This window comes from Triticum dicoccoides, chromosome 4B (genome assembly GCF_002162155.2).
Source record: "Triticum dicoccoides isolate Atlit2015 ecotype Zavitan chromosome 4B, WEW_v2.0, whole genome shotgun sequence".
NCBI classification, from domain to species: domain Eukaryota; kingdom Viridiplantae; phylum Streptophyta; class Magnoliopsida; order Poales; family Poaceae; genus Triticum; species Triticum dicoccoides.
In genome coordinates this window covers 168,812,169-168,819,098 of record NC_041387.1, presented here as the reverse complement: position 1 = coordinate 168,819,098, position 6,930 = coordinate 168,812,169, and positions in this window count along the sequence as shown.

The window sequence follows — 6,930 nt, the reverse complement described above, 5'->3', positions numbered from 1 at the left end:
ATGAACTCCGCTGCAAGGAGTCGAGCCACCTCTTCGCCAATGGCCTTTTTCTTCTGAACGGAGGACCGTCGAAGATGTTCTTTAACACGTTTTGCCTTCAAATCGACTCTAAGGCGATGCTCAGCCAGTCCCCTGGGAACACCTGGCATGTCAGCTGGCTTCCATGCGAAGATGTCCCAGTTCTCACGGAGGAACTGGATGAGCGCTTCTTCCTATTTAGAGTCGAGTGTAGTGGAAATATGGGTCGGAGCTGCATTGGGGTCGATCGGGTGGATGTGAACTGGCTTCGTCTCGCCGGACGACTGAAACGCTGATTCTGTGGCGGGCTTCTTGGCCCGCAGTAAATCACTCGGATCTGCATTCTTCTTGTACTCTTCTAGCTCTATCACTGTTATCTGGTCATCTGCAATCTTTGAGCCTTTCTGGAAACACTCTTCTGCTTTCTTCCGGTTACCAGTGACGGTGATCACGCCTTTGGGGCCAGGCATCTTTAACTTGAGGTACACGTAACATGGTCGAGCCATGAAGCGGGCGTAGGCTGGTCTTCCCAAGATAGCGTGGTAGGCGCTCTGGAAATCCACGACTTCAAATGTCAGCTTCTCTTTGCGGAAATGCTTCGAGTCGCCGAACACCACATCCAGAGCTATTTGGCCGAGTGACTCAGCCTTCTTTCCTGGGATGACTCCGTGAAAACTCATGTTGCTGGAACTGAGCCTGGACATCGGAATGCCCATTCCCTTGAGCATCTCGGCATACAGAATGTTCAGGCCGCTGCCGCCGTCCATCAATACCTTCGTCAGTCGAGTGCCTTCGACGATCGGGTCGACCACCAGTGCTTGCCTCCCAGGGGTGGCAATGCGAGTAGGATGGTCCGACTGGTCGAAAGTAATGGGGGTTTGCGACCATCTCAGATAGTTTGGTGTTGCCGGTGGGACCATGTTGACTTCACGGTTGATCACTTTCAGTCGACTTTTGCTCTCTACATCAGCAAAAATCATCAGAGTGGAGTTGACATGAGGGTACTCTCCATCACTGTCCTGCTTGTCCTCAGCCTTGTCCGACTCCTTCTCTTTATCCTTCGGCTGTTTCCCCTGGAACTGTTGGATTAAGAGCCGGCACTGGCGAGTGGTATGCTTTGGGTAGATGAAGTTACCCTCTTCGTCTTTCTTTGTGTGGATATGACACGACAGGTCCATCACATCATTACCCTCCTTATCTTTTATTTTCTTGGGGTTCCAAGATCCTTTGGGTTTCCCTTTAAATTTGCCTGCCCTGTGTCACGGCCAGAGCCTCTCCAGGAGCTGCCGGCTCGGCCTTCCGCTTTTGCTTCCGACTGGAGTTTCCTTTATCCGACTGACTCGGCTTGTACTTGCCGCTCCGGAGTCGGTCCTCTTCTTCGCCGTTGGCGTATTTGGTGGCTATTTCCATCATCCGACTCAGGGTCATGTCTCCAGTTCGACCAAACTTCAGGCTCAACTCTCTGTTCTTGACGCCCTCTTTGAAGGCGCAGACCGCTTGATGGTCCGACACATTCTCTACAGTGTGATGCAAAGTGATCCACCTCTGGATGTAATCCCTCAGTGTTTCACTCGACTTTTGTACACAAACTTGTAGCTCAGTCAGTCCAGCAGGTCGCTTGCAAGTTCCCTCATACGTCCTGACGAATACTCGAGAAAGATCTTCCCAGGTGTAAATGCTGCTGGGAGCTAACTGATTCAACCATGCCCTGGCTGAACCTCCTAGCATAAGTGGCAAATGTTTCATGGCCACTTCATCATTACCGCCACCAATCTGAACAGCCACTCGGTAGTCTTCGAGCCAAGTTTCAGGCTTAGACTCCCCGGTGAACTTATTCACCCCAGTCGCCAACCTGAAGTTGGGGGGTATCACTGCGGTTCTGATCGCTCTGCTAAAACATTCTGGACCTGAAACATGGACTCGGCTGCTTGTGGGCACATCTCTGTCATGACCACCTCTATGGTCTCTGTTTCGGTCGACCAAACCTTGCACGATGACGGATCTCGCGTTAAAGCCTGGCTCTCTGGGGTCGATTGGAGCTCTGCGCCCGACACTAAGCTAGCTTCTGTCATCTTGCTGTCGATGGGTGTTAGACCCACTTCTCGGAGGAGGAGTGGGCACTCGACGCCGGTCATCGCGATCAAATCGGTCATCATAGTGGTGCCCCCGGCCTTCACGTCCCATGCGCCTCAGAGGCGACCTTGGACTGTGAGCCGACTGAACTGTATTCGCAGCGACAGATCGACTGTGAATCCTTTTACGTGACTGCGACATAGCTGAATTCTGATCTCCTGCCGCCCGGAGCAAATCTCTGATCTGCATCAGGCCTCTTCCAGCCTCTGACTGAGAGGGCTGAATCGACTCCGCTATGCGGGTTGCAGCTGCCAAATTCTGAATTGGGGTTCGACATACCTGAGTTGGTTGCGGAAAGAGCTGACGTCGATTGGAGTTAGTCGCTCGCTGATGCGCACGCTCGTCGAGTGCTCGCTGAAGGTTCTCCAGTCGAGTGTGTTCAGCCAGGTTGGCTAAACGCGCCTCTTCCAGGGCGCGAGCCTCGGGTGTTTCTCCTGCAATGGGAGTATGCAGAGCATCCATGTTCCGGCGGCGAAGTTCTTCCCTCTGCTGGGAAGTGAGCGGCTCGGGTTGGTACTCTTCATGAGCTTGAGCAGGGTCGTCCTCGTCATCCACCCCATCGCCGCGGGGGAAACCAGGAGGACTACGGGGCCCGTTGACCATCAAGACTTCCTCCGCCGGATCAGTGCTATCGCACTCGGATGCAGTCTCTACGTAGCCAGTCGACAGGTCGAACAGGCCGTAGAGAGATTCGTCGGGCTCGATCGCCACGACTTGGGTGGTGGCCGATTGGCGAGCCACTGCGTGTCTCACCCATCGCTGGAGCCTCGACCGACCGGAGCGTCTGCGCCGGGGGAGACAGGGCGTGAGGATGGCGCAGGAGTCGACCGATATGGGGTCGACGGTTGTCGCAGCAAGACGCCGCGGACACATGCCCGAAAGTGCGTCGCCCCGCGGACGGGGAGCGCGTCGATGTCGAGTGGTGCCTCTTGGAGCCAAGCGGAGTCGTCGGCGATGAAAGTGAGCGCACCGAGACGGATCTCGTGGCCCTCGACCTGAGCTCCACCGGAAACCATGATGAAGGTGATCGGACAAATTACAACTTCTCCAAAAAAGTCGCTAAGACACCTGCCCCACGGTGGGCGCCAACTGTCGTGGTTCTAAGTCTGACAGTAGAATGGGGGGTAGGTATTGAGAGGCAAGATCCTAGCTATGGAGCAGTTGTAAAGACACAGGATGTACGAGTTCAGGCCCTTCTCGGAAGAAGTAATAGCCCTACGTCTCGGAGCCCGGAGGCGGTCGACTGGATTATGTGTGTATAGGTTACAAGAGTGCAAACCCTTCTACCAGTGGAGGGGGGTGGCTTATATAGAGGACGCCAGGACCCCAGCCAGCCCACGTAGAGGAGGGTTAAAGTACATTAAGGCTGGGCGTTACTGGTAACGCCCTACATAAAGTGTCATCATGACCATTAAGACTATTCAATTACAGACCGTTTGGATGCAGAGTAGATCCTGAACTTCTGATGGTCGAGTGCATCTTCATGGTCGAGTGTCTTCTAGCCAGTCGAGTGGAGTCTCCCTTGGTCGAGTGGATCCTCTCTTGGTCGACTGGAAGGTAGCTTCGTATGATGATGTCCTTGGGCATGGTATCCTAGATAGGTCCATGACCCTACCCTAGGTACATAACCTCATCAAACATCGCTACTGCAGCCTCCCCACGTCATGCCGATATGATTATTTTCCCAAGGAAACATAACCGAGATGAGAAGCATTCAAAATAAGTTGGGGAGAAGCCAGCAACAAAATCCGAGTAAAACCGAAATGGCGAAGAAAATACGGCGAATAAAATAAAGTCCAACATAATTATACATAGACTCATACATGAAAGATAACAACATGCCAGGTCCAACTACCCTCATACATGAAACGAAACATCATGAGTCGTACAACTACATCCGTACTTCATCCTAACGACTGTGAATACTCGGAAACTCTACTGCTCTGCTGGTGCTGCGGGGTCCTCTCCTGAAGCGGACTCGGATCCTGAACTAACGGGGTTAACTGAGACCTCCGGGTTAAAAGTGACACGACGGCGCTGCCTCGAGGGCTCTCCCTCAAGGGCGGGTGGAGGGTGAATCATCGGGGCTACAGGAGTGGCGAGGAGTGAAACCCACTCAGCAGGAGCACTAAGTGGACTCACAGTCGCGGTACCCGAGCTACTCAGAGGAGTAACCGGGGAAACAGGGGATCTAGAACTAGCAGGAATATAGGGAGTAAATCCTACAGATGGTGGAGTAGTGGCTCAGCTAACAGAGACTAAAGCAGAGGCTAAAGCAATACGGGCACGGCTCCGCTCACGAGCCAACTCGTAGATCAGAAGATAGCTAGCAGTGATATAGCAAGAAAGGTGGCTAGCTACACTATCAGACTCCGGATCAATGACAGGGAAACGGACATGACCATTATCGTGGATAGAAGGATAGTAGTGGAAACCTGGGTGGTTCTGCATCCGGACCTCGTTCTAACGGAGCTCAACGAGTACCTCGAATGCAGCAAACTAGACAGCCTGAGAAGCGGTAGAAGCGTAGCCGCTTTGAGAGGTACGAGTGTAAGTGCTGGAATCGGAACTGGTGCGCAGAGTGACCACGGCGTGATACTCATACACTGAGTCAGCTAGACGCTCCCGGTACACACGATAGACTGGATCGTCACTGTGGGGGTATAGCCGACGCCACACGTTACGAAGGAGATGCGATGACGTGTACGACATCAGCTGCAACTAGCACGGATACAGCACCAGAGCCATCTACACTCACAACCATTAGGAGGTTAGCATAAAAATAAAATTAGTGCATGCAATGCAACAACCAGCTACAAATGTTACCGGCACTCAGCTACAACTCGTATCTAATGTCCAATTAACTCGGTGTAGTCTAGCGTGGCCTACAGTCAGCACAGCTCTGATACCAAGCGTTGTGGCACCCCGGCTTAGAGTGACCGGTTTACCCTACATTGCCAGCCCAGTGACCTTGTCTTCTGGCAACACACAACAACTTGGTACAGAAAAACAACCGCTTTATTCATGCTAGCGGAGCATAGTTCATATTACAACAGTTAGCGAGGCCAAGTGGCACACACGGTGCGGCTGCACAATATGTACATTATTTAGTAAACATAAAGGGGCCTCGATCATGACAACTACGTGGCAGCGGAATAACGTCATAGCGGGACTCCATAGCACAGGGACTCCAATGTGGACACAATCTAGACTCGGTCAGCTCTCCTTTCCGACGAGACTTTCCTGAAACCTGGCATGACATGCCAGGTCAATACATTGAATGTACTTGCAAGCTCACAACAAGCATAAACATAATGACAAACAATATCATGATAATTAACCAATTAAATGCAACAACATATATATCCAGCATGCCGTGAATATGCTCAAGAGGTACTCATCCCATGGACTGGCTTACCGAACCTAATCATTTCCAGACCACAAACATGAAGAACCCAACGACAATCTCGTGATCCTTACGGCGATCACAACCCTGACCAACACTTGGTCTCAACCTCAACACGATGGCCTCACTGCCATTACCTTAGTGCAAGTCTCAGTGTGCAAATTTATTTATTTAGTGTTGACCCATGGTGTGCCCTACTTTCGAGCGTGTCCATAACCGTGGACTCGGCTATCGATAGATTAATACACTCTACAGAGGTAGCGCACTGTACCCACAATACGGAACCCATGGCCTCGCACTCTCATTTGGGTGGACCAACGACATTCCGACGAAACCACTTCATTGTCATGACACTCTCCCGGCCACTCCGACTCAATCCCCATCGGGCTAGTCCTAGGTGGCCCTTTGTCTACCTCAAGACACCTCAAAGACCACCATCGTGCAACGATCCACTCTGGGATCCAAACACTTAACTCATCAACTGGCACACAAGGTTATGCCTGCTTACCGGGCCAGGGTACATCACGTCCATAACCTTCCCTAGAGGGAGGCACCGACCAGAGGCATGACAATGAAACGCATTAAGGCCGTCCCATATTGGCAAATGTGGTTGCACTCGGAAAGACTCGTTTTAGCGGCACCACGACTCGATCAACAACACATTCAAGTTGAGTTATTAATCGGGTTCAACTTAAAGTAAAAGTAACCAGTGTCATAATGCCATGCTATGCATCACATAACCATGAAAATAGCTAAATCAACTACGCTCCCACGGATCCATCACCAACTCAAGGTACTTCTCTGGTTAAGATCAATCCTCACTTAAACCAGAACCATTTCTAGCAATCTTATCATTTTTTTCATCATGCAAGAATAATAATTAACCTAATTATTAACCCCCATGACCATATCATTTTATCATCACTCATATCTAAGTTCTTGTGAGATCATTAGTAAGTTTCATTTCAAACTTTCTGTAAATCAAGCATATTTAACATGACAAGCACTTAACAGAATATAATTATCATAAAAATTAATTAAATGCAAGAATAACATTTAGTGCAAGTAGGAAAATCACAAATATTGAAGTGGCACTATGAAAATGTTGTTGTGGCTTGCCTTAGTACTGATGAGGTTCACAAAGCTCCTGGTGATCCTCAAGACAAGCTTGTTCTTCTAAAAATAAATCAAACCACAAAAAGAAAACATCAAGAAACCTTCTGAAAATTACCAGAAAATCTAGACAGCAAGGAAAAATCCCATCTTTTGGGTGCCGTTAGATTTTTGGACAAAGAACACAATGCAAAAAGAATCAATGCATTTGGACTTATAGATAAAAAGTTATGGCCATTTTAAGTTTCCTGGATTTAAAT